This window comes from Tasmannia lanceolata, unplaced genomic scaffold (assembly GCF_043159265.1).
Source record: "Tasmannia lanceolata isolate RefF3 unplaced genomic scaffold, GAP_Taslan_0.1 ptg000019l, whole genome shotgun sequence".
In the NCBI taxonomy this organism is placed as follows: Eukaryota; Viridiplantae; Streptophyta; class Magnoliopsida; order Canellales; family Winteraceae; genus Tasmannia; species Tasmannia lanceolata.
The window spans coordinates 12,582,213-12,601,848 of NW_027518696.1; positions in this window are offsets into that span (position 1 = coordinate 12,582,213).

Sequence of the window (19,636 nt, forward strand, 5' to 3'; positions counted from 1 at the left end):
CCACAAATAGAAAATATTAAAACTTATATTACATTTATCAATTCTTCAATGTCTAGAAGACACGAATTTACAAAATTATGCAACAGTTATGGAAAAGAATTTTCTAAATTCAAATTAGATGTTAGACATAGGTGGAATTCAACTTATTTAATGTTGAAACATTGCCTTCCATTTAAAAATTTAATTCAATCATTTGGTAATGAAAATATACATCAACCTCTCCGTTACACTGTAGGTCTCCTAGATTGGAACACTTATGAGGGTTTCATGAGTTTTTCTGAAGTTTTTTATACTGCAACTAATACTTTTTCTGCTGTTTACAAACCAACCTCAAACATAATTATGAGTAACTTATATAACATATCGCTTACTTTAAAAAGAAATAGAACTGAAAGACATGAACAAATAATTGAAGTCATGGAGGCTAAATTTAAAAATATTTTAATGAAATTCCACTTTTATATTCCTTCACTACAGTAATGAACCTTAGGTTTAAGTTACAAGGTTTAGAAGTCTTGTTAGAAGAGTGCAATAACAACCTCGGTAATGATGATTATGAAGATTCAGGGAATAGTATAAATGAAATTAAATCATTATTAAGGTCTATGTATCATATATATGAGGTGGAATATGGACAAAGAAGACCCAGTTCTTCTATGAGCTCGGGGCCTAAAAATAATCTAATTTTTACTTTAATAAGCCTAAAAAGAGCAAAACCTAGTAGTGTTGGTGAAGCATCTTGCAATAAGTTATCATTGTATTTGGAAAATGAATATTATATCAATCCCGAAGAATGTGAAACTTTTAAAATTTTGCCTTGGTGGAAAGCAAATGAGAAAACATATCCAGTGCTATCCGTCATTGCACCTGATCTACTAACCCCCCCGGTGTCTACAGTAGCATCGGAGTCCGCTTTTAGTGCAGGTAATAGGGTTTTAGAAGACAAAAAAATCATAATGCCATAAAAAACATTGGTGGTATGTGTGTGCTTGAAGGACTGGCTTGATGCAGATGCTAGGATGCAAGGACTGGAAGGCTCAAGCTCATCATCTGAAGATTGTTGAAGACTTTTAATTTAGAAGTTATTATAATTTCAAAGTTGTATTTATTTTTTCTCTTTTCTTTCCTTTAAAGGGTTAGAGCCAAGGTTCTATGTCATTCTCAGCTCCTTTTTTCTTGTTATAATATTTGATATTAATAAAATTTAAAGGTGCCGCCCAGGTTCCTGGATAAATACTCCGAGCACAATTGATCTTTGTTTATAAATTACTATTGTAAAGTAATTGTAAATGAAATTGACAAAAGGTGTACCAAGAAAATTGTAAACAGAAATTGACAAAAGGGGACCAAGAAAATTGTTCACAAAATTTGATTTTTTTTTTTAAAACAGAACATTTCTCGGAACCCCGTGGGATCCCACGGAGTTCCGAGAAATGTTCAGTTTCAAAAAAAAATTCTTGGAACTCCGTGGGGATCCCACGAGATATGTTTAAATTCAAAAAAAAAAAAAAAAACACGGGCCGGCCCGGCTCGGCACGGCAGGCCATGCCTAGCCTCAAGGATTTCGGCCCGGCACGACACGGCCCATGAACCCTTCCGTGCCGTGCCCGGGCTGCAGGCCTATCTGGGCCTCATTTGGTCGTGCCATGCCGGCCCGGCCCGACATGTTTGCTACCTTGAGCAGCGGAGTACCATAAACTGTCTTCTCATGCCTTATACCATGTTTAGAACAATAACTTTCAAACTCTTTTGATGTATACTCTCCACCGTTATCAGTACGGAGGCACTTTAAAGGTTTTCTTGTCTCTCTTTCTACCATGAAATGAAATCTTTGAAAACATTGGAACACCTGGTCTTTTGTTTTCAAAAAATAAATCCACACTTTCCTTGATGCATCATCAATAAAAGTGACAAAATAACGATTGCCACCAATGAATTCTACCTCAAAGGGACCACACACATCAGAAAAGACCATGTCTAAAATATCAAATTTTCTTTCTGATGACGTAACAAAAGAGACCCTATATTATCTACGAAATAAACAATGATCACATGGGTCAAGATGCGTACCTTTGACGAATGGAATATGTGCCTTCTTTGCTGCAACTCCTTCTCACTCATGTGAGCAAGCCTCTTATGCCACAAGTTAGGAGAACTGTTTTTAGTAACATTTACCATATCCTTGCACACCTTTGCATAAGTCTTGTATAATGTGCGACAAACCTTCCCCTTTACAACAACGAGTGAACCTTTGGTGAGCTTCCAGGTTTCCTTACCAAGTAGCTTTCATAACCTTTCCTATGCATAGCTATCCCAGAAATCAGATTAAGGCGCATACCAGGAACATATCGTACATCCCTCAAAGTCAATGTGCACCCAACATTGGTTTCTATGCACACATCACCAAATCCAACAATCTTTGAGAGACTAGTGTTGCCCATGTTCACCATACCAAAGTCCCCTACTTTATATGAAGTGAAGAACTCCCTGTTGGGAGTAGCGTGGCAAGAAGAACCTATATCAATAACCCACTCTATACCCTGATCTGCAACATGTAGATACTCTTCTTCTCCAAAAGAGAGTGTTATCACATTTTCATTAGATACGGTAGCCGTAGTGTCTTTATCATCATCATTTTTCTGAATTTTACCTTCTTTTTGTTCTCTTTTGTAAACCCAACGATTCTTCCTTACACGGCCTTTTTTGCCACAATGGAAGCATTTTTTTCTTCTCTCTTGAATTTGACATTTCTATGGATTTGTCATAATTTTTTGACCCTCTGCTTTTACTTCTACCCTGTTCTCTGTGACAAGAGCCTGTGCATGGTCTGTACTCGTTGATTTCCTTCTAGTCTTTTCATTAAGCAAGCTACTAGTAACTTGGTTCGTACTAAGTACACCATCTGGAATAGAGTTACTAAGTGACACACCAAAGTTTCCCAACTGTCAGGTAGCGAGCTCAAAAATAACAATGCCTGCAACTCATCATCTAACACTATCTTCATTGAAGACAATTGGTTCACTATGCTTTGAACTTCATTCAGATGCTCTGCGATCGAACCACCTTCTTTGAATTTTAGGTTCACAAGCTTTCTAATTAAGAAAGCTTTGTTCCCAGCAGCCTTCCTCTCATAAAGACTAACTTTTTCCAAAGAGAATATGCATATGTTTCATTAGACATATGGTGGAACACACTGTCATCCAACCATTGTCTAATATGTCCGATAGCCTTTCTATTTAAGTTTTGCCAATCTCTATCAGACATGCTAGTAGGCTTGGCTTTTTCACATTGAATGGGTTCATACAAATCCTTACAATAAAGAATATCCTCCATCTTTGGTTTTCAAATCTTCCAATTTGATCCTGTAAGCTTGATCATGGTTCCCGTAGAACTCTCCATCTCAATCCACACAAACAACTATTTCCAAACAACTTCAACTCTGATACCACTTGTTGGGTTTTTCGCCGAAGAAAACCCACTCAAATTACGAAGCAAATAAATATGTGGATTAAAGAAATCAAACAATCAAGAGAGCAATCACACAAAAGAGCATAAAGATTTACGTGGAAAACCCTCCAATGAAGAGGGAAAAACCACGGGGTGAATCCGACGAAATATCCACCAATCAAAATAAGTAATACAACGTCTTTCTCTCAAGTTTTCACCCGAAACTTGAGCCAATACAAGAAATAAGAGAGATAAAAGGTTACCTCGTTGCGAACAACGAAACCCACTTTCTCACCAAAAAATATCCACTTCGATCTTCAAGTCGAAGAAACCCAAATCCTCACGAAGTCTCCGTACAATGAGATGATCCAACGGCGTGGTGAAAATGTCCAAGAAGAACGCTTCAAATCCTTGGTTTTGATCCCACACAAAAACCCTCTAAAAGAGCCAACAAGAAAATCCTAGTTCTCTTCTTCTTCCCTCTCTCTTTCCTTTTTTGTTTTTTTGGTAACGAAAGGTGTCCCCCCCCCCCTTCGGGGGTAGGACTATTTCCCTACGGATACGCGCAATCACCCGGAAACCAAGCGCATCGGGTAAGCAAGGGGGGATTCGAACGCTCGTCACTGGGGAGCAAACCCATGACTTTACGCCAAAGAGCCACACCCTTCCAGGTTTTCCTTTTTATTTTCTTTCTATATTCTAATCTTGTTTTCACATTTTTTATTTATTTATTTCCGTTTTCCCAAACGCTACACACACCATCGACTTTCTTCTCTTCCTTTTTCAATAAGGAAAGGTCCCGTTTCCTAATTTAATAGGAATCGTTGTGTGTAGGACCCACATGGGGCTGGACCCTACAACAATAATTATATAGGAGACATGTCACGGAGTCTTCCAAGATTTCGTTACAAAGACATATGAAAGGAAGTTCCGGAAACGGTCGAGGTGGAAACCCCTTCGTTTTAAATTCTCATAAATAAGAAATTCCATCGTTGGGAGACAAATAAGGAATCCTATAGTTGGGGTTGATCATTTTCTACTCCAACAACTTACCCATATCACTTGATTGTAAGATTTTGGGCTTAAGTGGAGGGAGTAAGACTTTATAGTTAATAAATGTTTATATTTTGTAAGGAGTTTCTTTCCTATTGTATTTTGGGAGTTTCTTCCCAAAGCATTGTTGTCTCTTTCTTTTCCTGTTTGGATGGCAGGAAAAACATTTGTTGGGAAGAGGAGAATGATAAAATTGTTAGGCCTAAAATCGGTAACAGATATGACAGTGACGTAAGAGCCGAGCTGGAGGACTCGAGGAGCCGAAGTGAAGGGAATGAGTCTTGTGGAACTGAGTTCTGCTGCGTTCTGCGTTCTGCACAGAAGCAAACGAGGTCAGAATGACCAACCGGAGTGTTACTCCGGACAGGCCCTTCGACACTCAAGTCAGTATGAGCAAGAGTGCAGAGCTAGTTTTAGAGTGGTGGGTGAAGAAGTTATTACCCCGTTTTGAGCTTTAGGAGCCCTTTTATAGAGGGAAAATGGGGTAGTTGGGGGAGTTAATGCTCCAAGACAGGTGCCGACCAGCTATAGGTTCAAGCTCACCTACTCTGCTGTAATTACCAAACTACCCCGGCTGACGCGGGGTCTGCGGTGGGCCCCTTCGAAACACGTGTCGACAGCTAATAGGCTGGTCTGTGGTGTCTGTGGCGGGCCCTCCCCGAGACACGTGTCGACAGCTGATAGGCTGATCTTTTTACACCCCATCAGTTGCCCCCCAGTTCTCCAAGTTATTATGATGACTTGGGGAAATGTGGCGAGTACATCTCTGATTGGTGGTGGTCCGGAAACTACCAGTCCGGAGATTGGAGCAGTCCGGAAATTACCAGTCCGGAAATTGGAGCAGTCCGGAAATTGGTGCAGTCCGGAAATTACCAGTCTGGAGATCGGAGCAGTCCGGAAATCATCAGTCCGGAAATTGGAGCAGTCCGGAAATTATCAGTATGGAAATTGGAGCAGTCCGGAAATTACCAGTCCGAAAATTGGAGCAGTCCGGAGATTACTAGTCCGGAGATCGGAGCAGTCTGGAAATCATCAGTCCGGAAATTGGAGCAGTCCGGAAATTAGTGTAGTCCGGAAATTGGAGTAGTTTGGAAATTACCAATCCGGAGATCGGAGCGGTCCGGAAACCATCAGTCAGGAAATTGGAGCAGTCCGGAAATTATCAGTCCATAAATTGGAGCAGTCCGGAAATTACCAGTCCGGAAATTGGAGCAGTCCGGAAATTACCAGTCCGGAGATTGGAGCAGTCCGAAAATTATCAGTCCGGAAATTGGGCCGGATTGATTTTTGTCAAGTGGCGAGATGCGTCATATCCAGTTCCGGCTCAAGCCGGACTGTTTTTTGTCGTGTAGCGAGACACGTCATATTCAGTCCGGCTTGGGCCGGACTGCTTTTTGTCCTTTAGTGAGACGCGTCATATCCAGTCCGGCTTGCCGGACTGCTTTTTGTCGTTTAGTGAGACGCGTCATATCCAGTCCGGCTTGGGCCGGACTGCTTTTTGTCGTTTAGCGAGACGCGTCATATCCAGTCCGGCTTGGGCCGAACTGCTTTTTGTCGTTTAGCGAGACGCGTCATATGCAATCCGCCTTGGGCCGGACTGCTTTTTGTCGTTTAGCGAGACGCGTCATATCCAGTCCGGCTTGGGCCGGACTGCTTTTTGTCGCCGGACTCGAATCTGTTTTGAGAGTTATCCTCCACAGTGAAAGACATGTGGCATCGTCAAACGCCCTCGAAATGCGTGCCCTTCATTTAATGCACACCTCCTTAGGTAAACCTATAAGAAGGGGGTTTTCACCCTTCACTTTTTTTCACTTTTTACTTCTCCTCCTCCTTCTTTTCTCTGTCTTTAGCTCTGCTAGTTCAGCTAAGGCCAGTTCGGCTCGTATAGTTTGTGGTTGTGAACGGCGGTGGATTCGGGAGCCTTCAGTTCGGTACCGTGGGATTTCAGTCCTGACTGGTAATTTTCTTGAGCGCGTCTCATTCGTTTCTTTTCCTGCTTTCATGTCAAGTAGTAGCTCTAGTTCCGAGTCCAGTTCGGGGGAGTCGTCTTCTAATAGTCCAAGGTCTAGATCGTCGATTAGGACCCAGGATAGGCCGACCTGGTCACCCGCCCCGAAAATGGCAAGCCCAGATGTCAGTGTGGATATCATAGGTAGCGATGAGGAAGTGGTGGAGGACGAAGTGATATTGGACTTGAACACCGTTCCGCTTCCGACAGATAGTTGTGTCCCAGTGGAGGGGAGTGTTGGTAGTGACGCCGACAAGGTGTCCACAACGTTTCTCCCTGGCCGGGCCGTTGAGGTCGTGGCGAGGGCCCGGATGGGTGCCAATCCTAAATACAACATACAGGCTCTCAACGAGGAGAATTACCTGGGTGAGTCCACGATGGCGGTGATTAGGGATAAAACTGCATTCCATCCAGGTTTGGGCTGAGGGAGGCGACGGAGGGAGATAGGGCTTGTAATGAAAGCTCTGATGTTTGCATATACGATGAGTCGTTGAGGGCCGGACTCAGGTTTCCTCTGCACCCGTTCTTCGCCTCGGTGCTTAGACACTACGGGCTGGCCCCAGCTCAGGTTGCCCCAAACTCGTGGAGGTTACTGACTGGGTTTGTGTACCTCGTCCAGGGCCAGCTTCAGAGGAACTTGTCAGTGCCGTTATTCCGCGCGTGTGCGCAACTGAAGAGGCACAAGGGCGGGGGTTGGATTTACATTAGCCAGCGCCCAGAGGTGAAAATGATCACTGGCATTCCTTCCTCGATACACTTGTGGAGAAACAGGTTCTTTTATGTCGAGGACAGGGAGTCCAGCAAGCTCTGGCCGGTTCCTTTGGAATGGGGTGCCCCGGATACAGTCGCGATGAGTCGCAAGCCATTTCTTGAGGGTGAAGATGTGAGGACGTTTGCTTTACTTCGGGAGCTGCTGGACAGTGAGGGACCTACTGATTGTTCGGACTTCCAAGGGGAAGAGGTTCTGGTTGGGTTGCGCCTTAGTACTGAGACCCGGGCACGTACGTTGCTAGTGTTGTGCAAAACTTATTTTTCCTCCTGTCCTTTATTCTGACTTGTTTTGTTTGTCTATCATCTTTCAGAGATGCAGCAGCAGTCCTTGGTGGATAAAATGAGGAAGGGGGCCTTTGGGAAAGTCCAGCAGAGCCAAGAAAGAAAGGCTCCCGAGACAGCGAGCCCGGCCCCAACCCAGGACATGCCGCCGCCTCCCAAAGCAAAAAGTACAGTGAAAGTGGTGGGCGCCTATGGCCGGGGCTCGGTGTCCTCGAAGTCGGCGGGGACATCAGCTGGGACCCTGCCTCCCCCGGCGAGGTCCGGAGACAACGTCTTTCGGCCCAATTGGGCCGTTCAAAAGAATGACACCGGCCTTGGTGAGAGCCGGGTAGCTAAGGAGCTTCTCAGCAAAGTCCTCCTTAGCAACGACAAACTCCAGGTCCTTAACGAACCGCCGGCTGCGGCCGATGAGGCCATCTTTTCGTCCGCTTACCAGGTGAGATATACTCGAGTTTTGTTTATTCTTCGGCTCTTGCCTCGCTTTCCTGTGTTAACGCTGTTCGGTCTGCAGATTTTGCTGTACTATAACGACCTCCGGAAAAAGAGCCAGAAATTTTCTGATGCTATAACAAAGTCCAAGGAGGCGAACGGGAGATTGACACTGGAGGTGAAAGAGCTGAAGAAGTCCGCTGAGAAGACAGCCGCGGAAAACAAGCGGCTCAAGGAGGATTTTGCCGCTCAGTTGGCCGCTCAGAAGGAGAAGGTAGCAGAGGCCCTCAACGCTCAGAGAGAGAGAGAGCCCGAGAGAGGCAGGATGCGGCCGTTCAGGCAAAGGAGGACAAACTCCTTGCTCTGTCCAGTGAGGCCTACAAGATCGGGTTCTTTGACTGCCTTGGGCAGGTTAAGGAATCCAATCCGGCGGTGGTTTTGACCGGAATGGTTCTCCCTGATCCACCGACGATTGGGAGTGACGAGCTGGCCACCACGGAAGCACCCGTGGTCCCGGAGATTGATTCAGCGCCGGAGGGTAGCAAGGAGGCGCCTTGATCCCCCCTTCTTCCTTCTATTTTGAGCGATTTCTTTTTGTAATGGCCCCTAGGAGGCCCAACTTTTTGTAACATCCTTTTGAGGCATTAATCTTGTAATGGTCCTTCGAGGCCTTAACTCATGAATGGAAAGTAAACTTTTATTATCTACCTCCTCTTCGCTTGTCCGTCTCTGTTTTATACCGTTTGGCCGTATACTGTGTTGATATTGCTCCAGACAGGCGCCCTGGCTTTAGGTTGATCCTAGCAGACCGGGCTTCTAAGGAGCTTTGGTTTCACAATCCGGACTGGCTCTGGACCAGGAGTGGGCTCCCGGTCTTTACGGAGACGAGCCGCGGCGAACCAGGCGTCAAGTACCCTAGTTTTAGTGAACTGGGTTTCCAAGGAACTTTGGTTTTTGCATCCGGGCTGGTTCCGGACCAGGAGTGGGCTCCCGGTCTTTGCGGGGACGAGCCGTGGCGAACCAAGCGTCAAGTACCCTAATTTTAGTGAACTGGGTTTCCAAGGAACTTTGGTTTTTGCATCCGGGCTGGTTCCGGACCAGGAGTGGGCTCCCGGTCTTTGCGGAGACGAGCCGTGGCAAACCAAGTGTCAAATACCCTAGTTTTAGTGAACTGGGTTTCCAAGGAGCTTTGGTTTTTGCATCCGGGCTGATTCAGGACCAGGAGTGGGCTCCCGGTCTTTGCGGAGACGAGCCGTGGCGAACCAAGCGTCAAGTACCCTAGTTTTAGTGAACTGGGTTTCCAAGGAGCTTTGGTTTTTGCATCCGGGCTGGTTCCGGACCAGGAGTGGGCTCCCGGTCATTACGGAGACGAGCCGTGGCGAACCAAGCGTCAAGTACCCTAGTTTTAGTGAACTGGGTTTCCAATTTGATGAGTACGAAGAGATTTGCAAAAGGGCTTCTTTCATTCATATTCAGTATATATTTACAAAGTCATTTTTGCGCTGGGTAGCTCGCTACTGGTTGTATTTGCGAAGGTTCTTTGAGTTCCAGGCATGGGGTAGTAGCTGTTCCCCAAGCGTTTCCAGTTTATAACTCCCCGGACGAACCACCTCTTTTACTCGGTAGGGCCCCTCCCAGGTTGGGGAGAGTTTTCCGACCTTCTTGGGTTGGGAGATAGCAGCTTTCTTTAAGACCAGATCCCCTACTCAGAATTCTCTGGGGCGTACTCTGGAGTCATGATAGCGGGACACTTTCTGCTTGTAGGCGGCGACTCTTATTCGGGATTCTTCTCTGGCTTCCTCCAATAAGTCGAGATTTGCGCGGAGCCCGTCACCATTGAGCTGTTCATTGAAGTTGATGACTCCGGGGGACGGGGTGCCTACATCAACCGGTATTACTGCCTCTGTTCCAAAGGACAAGTTGAATGGTGATTCACCCGTTGGTGCGCGCGGGTGGTGCAATACGCCCATAGGACGTGATAAAGCTCATCTGCCCATCGGCCCGCTTTCTCGTCCAGCCTTTTCTTTATCCCTTGCAGTAAGATTCGGTTCGTCACTTCCATCTGTCCATTGGTCTGTGGATGCGCCACTGAGGAGAACCTCTGCTCAATTTTCAAGTCGGAGCAAAACTTCCGCAAGTTCCGGCAGTCGAACTGTTTATCGTTATCTGTTATCAAGACACGAGGGATCCCGAATCTGCAGACCACTGGCTTCCAAAAGAAGTTCTGCACATTCTGCTCCGTGATCTGGGCTAGAGGTTCAGCCTCCACCCACTTGGTAAAATAATCGATGGCCACTATTACGAAGGTGCGCCTTCAGGAGGCTGGCGGGAAGGGGCCCAAGATGTCCATCCCCCAAATTGCGAAGGGTAGTGGGCTGATGATTGGAGCCATAGATACAGTGGGCTGATGAATGGTGGGGGAAAATTTCTGGCATCTCTCACACTTCTTGACCAGGGTCAGTGCGTCTTGTCTCAATGTCGGCCAGTACAGACCTCTCAGCAAAACTTTGATCGCCAGGGCCTTGCCCCCAGATGCTCCCCACAAATTCCTTCATGAGTCTCTTGCAGGGCGTACGCGGCATCGCTGGGCCGGATACACTTCAATTATGGGTGGGTGTAGGACCTTTTATACAGGTTCTCACCGTCGAGTGAAAACAGGGCTGCTCTTTGCGTCACTTTGCGGGCTTCTTTCTTGGCCTCAGGCAGTTTCCCACTATGCAGGTAGTCGATGATCTCGTCCATCCAGCAGGACTCGTGCTCCACCTGCATGACTTCAGCGGGCTTTCTTTCGATACTGGATTTCTGTAGAAACTCCATACATATGTTTCCGAGAGTCGTATACCCGGATGCGGCTAGCTTAGACAGCACGTCTGCTTTCGTGTTTCCAGTTCTGGGGATTCTGACGACCTCAAAACTTTTGAACTTGGTGGATAACTGCCGGACGTGGGAGAAGTATTTGATCATACGCTCGTCGCGGGCTTCGTATATTCCTTGAATCTGGTTTGCAACCAACTGGGAATCACAATAGGCTTTCAATCTTTGGGCGCCAGTTTGGACTGCAAGATTCATTCCGGCAAGGAGGGCTTCATATTCAGCCTCATTGTTAGATGCGCGGAATCCGAACCTCAAGGTGTAGAGTGAAGCTGTCCGGCCCGGTTAGAATCAGACCGGCTCCGCAGCCAACTTTGTTCGAAGATCCGTCCACGTGCACTTCCCAGAGCGGTTCGGTGGTTGAAGGACCCAGTTCCGCTGGTGGTACGGGGATGATTTTTGTTCCAGCCCCATCTTCTGCTAGCTCCTCAGCTGCAATTGCCTTTTCCGCCGCCTGGGCTTGCGCGCCTTCAGGCTCGGTGATCTGTTGGGGGATGGTGCATTCAGCCACGAAATCTGCTAGTGCCCGAGCCTTGATTGCGGGCCTCGGCATGTATCGGATGTCGAACTCACTTAGTTCCACGGCCCATTTCACGAGTCGTCCTGAGGTGCCCGGCTTATGGAGAACTTGCCTGAGAGGCTGGTCAGTCAGGACCTTTATCGTGTGAGCTTGAAAATACGGTCTCAACTTCCTGGTTGCCATAACCAGGGCGCAGGCCAGCTTCTCGACCCGCTGGTACCTGACTTCCGCATCGTGCAGGTTTTTGCTAACATAGTAGACTGGTTTTTGCCGGCTGTGCTCTTCGTGAACTAAGACCGCTGCCAGAGCCAGGGGGCTTACGGACAGATACAAGAGTAGCTCTTCACCAGGCTCCGGCTTTGTCAGTAGCGGTGGAGAGGATAAGTATTGTTTTAACTCCTCGAAGGCTGCCTGGCATTCCTCTGTCCAGGGCGCGGTCTTGAGACCTTTGACTGCGTTGAAGAAGGGGAGGCACCTCTCTACAGACGGATGTCGTCTCTGCAGACGGATGTCATCGACATGTTTCTTTCAAGTCGGAGACGTGATCTCGCGCGCTTCGGTTTTTGACCAGCATGTCATCGACATAGACTTCCATGTTGCGGCCGATCTGATTCCGGAAGAGCTTGTTTACAAGCCTCTGATATGTGGCTCCGGCATTTTTCAGGCCGAAGGGCATGACACGGTAGCAGTAGGTCTCCTGCTCTGTTACAAAGGAAGTCTTCGGTATATCTGACTCATACATTCTGATCTGGTTATATCCGGAGAAGGTGTCCATGAAGCTCAACAACTCGTGACCTGCAGTTGCGTCGATCAGTTGATCGATCTTTGGGAGCGGGTAGCTGTCCTTGGGATAGGCTTTATTCAGATCAGTGAAGTCAACACAGGTTCTCCATTTCTCACTTGCTTTTTTCACCAGGACTACGTTTGCCAACCAGTCCGGGGATTGGATTTCTCGAATGAAGTCAGCCCTCAGGAGCCTCTCCAATTCTTCTTTGATCGCCTGCCGCCTCTCGGGGGCGAAGTGTCTTCTTTTCTGCTTCACCGGCCTGCAGGTTGGGTCAACACCGAGTCTGTGCGTACTGACCTCCGGGTCTATACCGGGCATGTCCGCGGGGGCCCATGCAAAGACATCTGCGTTGTCTTGAAGGAATTGGGTGAGGGTGTGCCGAGTGTCGTCGCCCAGAGAGGAGCCGATCTGAACTACTTTTCATCATCATTTTTGCACAAGGGGATGGAGATGAGGTCCTCGGCTGGCCGAGTTCCCTAGGCTTCATCCCTAAGGTCGAGTAACTTAATTGGCAACGACTCCACCGCATTTTTGCCCTTTAGAGCCATCGCATAACACTCCCTAGATTGCGGCTGGTCCCCTCTGACTTCTCCAACGCCGTTTGGCGTAATAAACTTCATCTTCTGGTGATATGCTGATGCGACGGCGCGGATCAGGTTCTGGCCAGGCCGTCCTAAAATTGCATTATAGACCGAAGTGGCCCTTACTACTAGGAAGTTGTCCATGGCGAAAGCTTGGCACGGTGGCTCTCCGACGAGGACAGGAAGTTCGATTTGTCCCTCTACCTTGACGACCTCTCCAGAGAAGCCGAAAAGATCTGAATTCGCCGGCCTTAAGCGGTCGTCACCTATCATCATTCTTTCGAAGGCGTGATAGTACAAAATGTCGGCTGAGCTCCCATTGTCTACCAGGATTTTCTTCAGCTCCCAGTTTGCGACGACCATGGTAAGAACCAAGGCGTCGTCATGTGGTAATATCAGGCTGTCAAGGTCCACATCCGAGAAGGAGATCTCATTCTCCGTCTTCGCCTTCTTGCTGCATGTGTGCACGACATTGACTCGGCGTGTGTAGACACCCCATTTTGACCGTGCCCTAAACCTCTCTTTTTTATGCAAAACCCCATCAAATCAATGAGTTAGGGTCCCAAGCTTCATCCTAGGCTAGCTTTGGGTCCCACCAGGGTTCCTGCGAAATTTCGTCGAAATCCGAGCGCGTTTGCCTAGTGAATGAGTCAAGCAATGTCGTGGTGCAAGTTCGCAGAAGGGGGGTGGATTATCCTAGAGGAGGCAATCCAAATCCGGATAAGACACGATGAACCGCGCGCTTATCAAATTCTGGTGCAATTGTGCGCCCATCAAATAATAGTAGTGCCAATATCCCTTCATTCTTTATTCTATAAAATCAGAAAAAAACCATTTTTGCAGGGAGGGGAAATTTTCATTTTCGTAAAAAAGCATTTTTAGAGAGAAAATCTAAGAGAGAGAGATCCCCAATTTCGAACCTTCATGTTTACCTTCTTCTCTGGCCAATTCCTCAAATCTCCGATCGATCACCGGCTAGCCTCAGGCAAAGCTCCGGTCAGTGGCCGATCAATGATAGATTCAGTTCTGAGAAGTTTGTAGCTTCAAAGATCTTCGTTTTATGAGCGAGATCCAGGGATTCTGATCAAGATCCTCATTTTCCGGCTTCCTTCTCCGGCAGATTTCTATTTTCTGGCGGATCTGAGTTCCGACGAACTTCGTCTTCTCCGGTCGATCATCTCATCTTCTCCGGCGAGCTACTCGTTTCCGATCAAAAATTCCGGCAAACCTCTGACCGAATCATCTTCTCCAGTTTGATTTCGGCTAAAAAAGCACTAATTGATTTCATTAGCTCTGTTTTTTTTTCCCTTCTTTTTTCTTTTGTTTTTTTTTTAAGCCATAACCCGAAATTGCTAACCCTCACCATTTTCTCTCTTCTCCGACCAATCGCTGGTGAAATTTTGGCAGATTTCTGCCATTTTTGTAGTCAGCAAGCTTTTCTACACTTTTTTTTTCTTATATTCTCTGTTCTTTGATATCTAATCCAAGCTTTGAAACCCTAACCCATTTTTCGATCAGAATTTCTCAAATTCCGATGATTTTCTTGTAGATCCAGGGAACTACTTACAATCTGAACATTTGTAATTTCTTCCGATCATTTTCCATTGTAGTGACCTCAGATCTGCTAGATTATAAGCGTGTTGCTTAATTTCTGCAAATTCTCCAATATCAGACCCTTGTTTTTTTCTTTTTTTTTTAAAATCAGTTCCATAGCAGGATACAAGATCTTCTTGACCAACTTAAGTTTGTAGATGGGCACAATGTGGAGTTTCATTTAAAGCATCTGGATGTAGTTACAAGGCTAGATGGATGCATGGCTAGGGAAGCACAATACGTTGAAGAAAATGCATGATTGATGACAGCCCTTCAGTCATTGAGGTCTGAATTAGAAACCGTTATCAACGAGAAAAAAAAAAGAACTTGAGGATTATGTGGATAAAAGAACTGCTATGTGTGTTGAAATTGAGACATATAAGACCAGGGAAATGATTGTGGAAGTTGGTTATAGTCAAGAGATGGGCAGGCTCGAAGTTGAGATTGAACGACTGAGAAGTGTGGTAATGGCTTCACAAGAAGAGATTGACAACCTAAGGTCCTCACGGCTTGAATTAGAAGTTACTGCAATAGTCCTCAAATCCAAACTGGACGAACAATGTGCCCAGATATCATTGTTGTAGGAATTTGGTGATGAGTTAATGAAGTTACGAAACCAGCACAATGAGCTTAGTTATCGATTCTCTGAACAAATTTTTAAGACAGAAGAGTTCAAGAACTTGTCTATCCATATAAAAGAGCTTAAAGACAAAGCCGATGCCAAATGTTTGCAAGTTCGTGAAAAAAACAGATACCGAAAGCCCATCAGTTGCTATGCAGGAGTTCTTGCGGATTGCTTTTATCAGAGAACAGTGTGAAACTAAGTTGCAAGAGCTGAGAAGTCAGCTTTATGGATCCAAAGAAAAACTTGGGGAGGAGATGTTATTGAAATTGCAAAATTCTCTTGATGAGACTGAGAGTCGAAAAAGAAGTGAGGCTTCTCATGTCAAAAGAAGCTAAAGCAGCATCTTATTTGGGTGCCACAAATGCTGACTCCAGCTCAGTGACTTTTTATTTTGCTGGCGAAATTCCCAATGTCTTAGGTCGCTGTTTCATAGAGCCAAGGTCGAGGAATTGACTACACCAAACTCAAGTTTCAGCCTGAGAGTAAGAGCATGCAAGTGGAAAGCACAGAGGATAGGAGCTTCAGCACTTAGGTTTGAAATTGAAGAAAGAGACCCAAAATATTGCGAACAATGAAGACACTTGAAAGTTAGGCCAATGACCCACAATAGCGAATTGGATTTTTCTGAGGGAAACTTCATCGGAAAAGAAATTGGAAGTTTCGTTGACCCTTTGAAAAGAGGAGAAAGAGCAAATTCAATGCACAAGAATAACACTCTGATTTGAAGATCGAAGGTAATCCAAACAATCCAGATTCAAGTAAGTTTAATTTTGCCTTTGTTGTTCATGAATACCTTAGAATTTAGATAATCTACTAAAGATTCCAGTATATGCTGTCATTTGTATTTTGTTTCTCATTCCTCTTCATTAAAATAATTGTAATGGTTTAAGTGGTAGCTTCTAAATTTTTTTAAATAATATGATAGTGCTCTTAGCAAAGCTATTTCATTTACCAGCGTGAATATGAGTATGACTTGATAACTATATTAGCTCATCTTATCCCTTGCTTGTATTGGTTAATTTAAAAAAAGAACACTCAGATGTTGGGATAGTTAAATATTCCCTAACGGTGAGAAGTTTATCTGGAAGAATGCAGCATCAAATGGTATCAATGATTACAATCTCTTTTGTTCTGACATTTTCCGTACCATAGCTCTTTGGTCATTTCATTCTTTCATTATAAAGGGCGATGAAGGAGTTATCCCAAGCCCATCTTTTAGGGTGATGTAAATATCATTTAATGTGTTTCTATAATCTGTTGGAAATTTAATATTTCTCTTTCATCTTATAGTTTTGAGTTAGATTCTGAAGATAAATGGATTATTCAGGTGTGATTATCTCAAAGCTTCTTATACTCATTCCTATTTATTTAAATAAATTGTTAATAGGAAGAAGGAGATCAGATGACTACTCTGTTCGATATTATCGACATGAGTACTGTCTGATCTCAAGGCGGGATTAGAAATATTATCATGTGTATTTGATATCAGATGATTACTTTGGCATCATCTGATTTCATTGGAGTCCCCGTATTGGGATTTGTGGTTGGTTTTGAAGTGTTTGATATTGTTTTTACTTTATTAGGCTATCCAGCGGCTGGTCTGGACTAATTAATGTTGTTTATCATTTTATAATTGTTATAGATCGTGTATTGTTTAATTGAATTTTTTTTTTGTTTAGTACTTGATTTATTTTTATAAGAATATAATGGAATTTGTGATTATCTGGTAGACTTTCCTTCTCTCTTTGATAGACTAACACAGTCTTTTAGATTTTTGTTAAATTCTTTAGATATTAGAATTCCCTCTCGTTGCAAGGGCGATGAAGGCGCTAGCCTAAGCCCATCCTAGGAGACTTGCCCAGTCTTGCTAGCATTTTTCTCTGTCTCATCCTTATGCTGAGGAGACTTGCCCAGTCTTGCTAGCATTTTTCTCTATCCTACCTCTGTGTCTAAGAGACTTACCCAGTCTCATTCTCTTGCTAAACCTCCTCTTTGTGCGTCGTTTGATTTTGGGAGAACACCTTACTCGGCTTGGCAACATACCCCTTACCCTTATGGGTATTGGGTTGCACATTTGTTGCACCCTAGGGCTAGGTAGCTGTCCGACCCGGCTGGGTGTTTTACCTTTGCTGAATATGCGCAAGGTCTCTTTTTCCTTATTACTTGTGAGCTTTATCTTAGCTTGATAGTCTCACTAGCACCCTTCTTTACTCATTTTCTTTTAGGAGACAGGCTTTATCTCATTAGCACCTCCTTCTTAGAATCCTATTTTCAGAGTCAGTCCCTAGCATAGGAATCTGTCCTTAGTCTAGAGAGTCAGTCCTCTTTTTCAGGAATCAAATTCTATCATCATAGGGGTTAGGATTCTATCCTACCTTTCGTCAAATCATGTGTTTTTCTATCCACTCTTGCAAGGTATAGGATGCTGTCCAACCCTTGCAGAGTTGTGTTTCTGTTCTTTTCCCCCGCAAAGCATAGGATGCTGTCCAACCTTTGCGGGATATCAGGAGTCTGTCCTCCCCTTATGATGATAGGATTTATCCCCCTTGAGTCAAAAACACTTAAAAACAACAAAAACATCTGAAAAACCAAAAATCTCAAAAATCTTGAGTCATTAGAAGTAGTTAGGAAATCTGTTCCGAACTACGTTGGCTTGATCCCTTTCAACAGGGTACGTAGTGCAGCTTGGGATCCACATCCCAAGTCCAGCCAAACCTTTAAAAATAAGCATTTTAAATCTTTCAAAATTACAAAAATCTTTCAAAATATTATTTTTTTCGAAAAGATCTTCCTCTAGAGTTAGGAGGTTGTCCTAGATAGAGAGTTTTTGAGTCGGGAGTTGCTCCCTTGTTCGTTGTTTGTTTGTTGTGTGTTTTATTTGTTTGTGCTAGAGTTAGGAGTGAGTCCTAGTTAGGAGTTTTACGCCTCCGTCCGGTCAGTTGGCGATCCACATCGCCAATTGATGACTAGGTCTAAGATGCGATAGATCCTACTGTTTTTTCTTAGGATATACAGCCTAGCTACACATAGATTATAGAAACCACCTGCATTAGCTTAGGGCTAACCTGCATTTAGTTAAGCCATATAGGGTGTCCTAAAATCTACAATCCATTGGAATTTAAATAATCACACAAGAAGCTTTAAGAACTAGTCCGGTCTTTTAGATCGAGTCTAGGATAGAGGTCTAGATGTCTTAGGTATCATAGCTTAGAATAGGTGCGAAGAACTACGTTGCCTTGATTCTCGTGGAGGCGGGGATACGTAGGCTTCTTTGGATGAACATCAGATCATCTAAAGACTCGGGCCTAGGTATAAATTAGAGTCTTAGGGTTGTATGGTATCGAGTCATTTTCTATGTTTTGCAGTGTTTTCTTACTTTATTGCACAGACCTTATACTTTTTGGTGTGTCATGCATGTGTTTGTTCATCAGAACTTAGACACCCATTAGGCATGTCACTTATAACCTAGCTATGCTTAGGTGACACATGTTCCTTTTATTTTATCTTGTGTGCCTTTGATTTCCTCTCCGAGACATGTATGATTAGATAGACGTCTTCTCGGAGATATTCATTCCCATTTCATATGACTTTCGCTCAAAATTCTTTAAAATCAATAACAAATGGCATAAGAGACCAGGTGCTTGCACTTGGGCGGATGATGTTCTCTTCAGACCTTCCGAATTCGTAACCAGGCACGAACCCTATTTTATATCTCTGGTTATCCGTTGCAACAGAGCATAGTATGGGATCCTTGGCCCACTTTCCTTGGATGGCGACTCTTCTTTGTTTAAGGTACGCCTCGAATCTGGGCTAGTCCCCGAATCGAGAGGCATCTCACCTTTGTATCGCCACTCATGCTGTGAGAGGCACTTTCTTTCGAGAGTTCCTTGGTAGAGCTCTCCATTCACGTGGATGATCCTGAGACTGACTCGCGTGGGGGCACACGTCCCCGCCGCCTCTCTCGGATCGGGGTCCACAACGTGCGTATGCTTTTCGAGCAGCGGACGAGGTGCCCCCAGCTGCCGGGCCACCCATAATTGTGCCAATGACTCCCCTTGGTTGGGAACGGTGTGTCTCTAGTTGCGGACTGGACGGCGGAGGAGATTGACCCTGGGCGGGGGGCGGTTGTGACCGCCGAGGGCCCCGGCCCTGGGGACCTTTCTCCTTGGGCTCACTTCGGCGGGCGTCGCTTCGGACGTATTTTTTCAAATAGCCCCTACTAATCAACTGTTCTATTTCCTCCTTCAGCTGCCAGCATTCATCCGTGTCGTGGCCGTGGTCCCTGTGGAAATGACAGTACTTCGACTTGTCTCTCCTGTTTCCTTTGGAGATCATCGGGGTTGGCCACTTTACGAACTCTTCTCCGCTGATAGCGGCCAGGATATTTCTTCGGGAAGTGTTGAGAGGGGTGAAGTTCTCCTCCCTCCTCTGGGGGGATTTTTCTCTTCTGACGGCCTTGTCATCCCTACGGTGTTTAGCAGGGTTCTTGTCTTCAGAGGTTCTCCTCCAATTAGAGTCCAGGGCAGCCAGGGTCTCCTCTACTGATATATACTCCTCTGCCCCGGCCATTAGATCCGCTAGGGAGTGAGGATTCCGGCGGGCCACTGCTTGGCGGAAATCATTAGATCTAGCACCCACGAGAAGTGCGTTTGTAGCGGCTGAGGGGTCT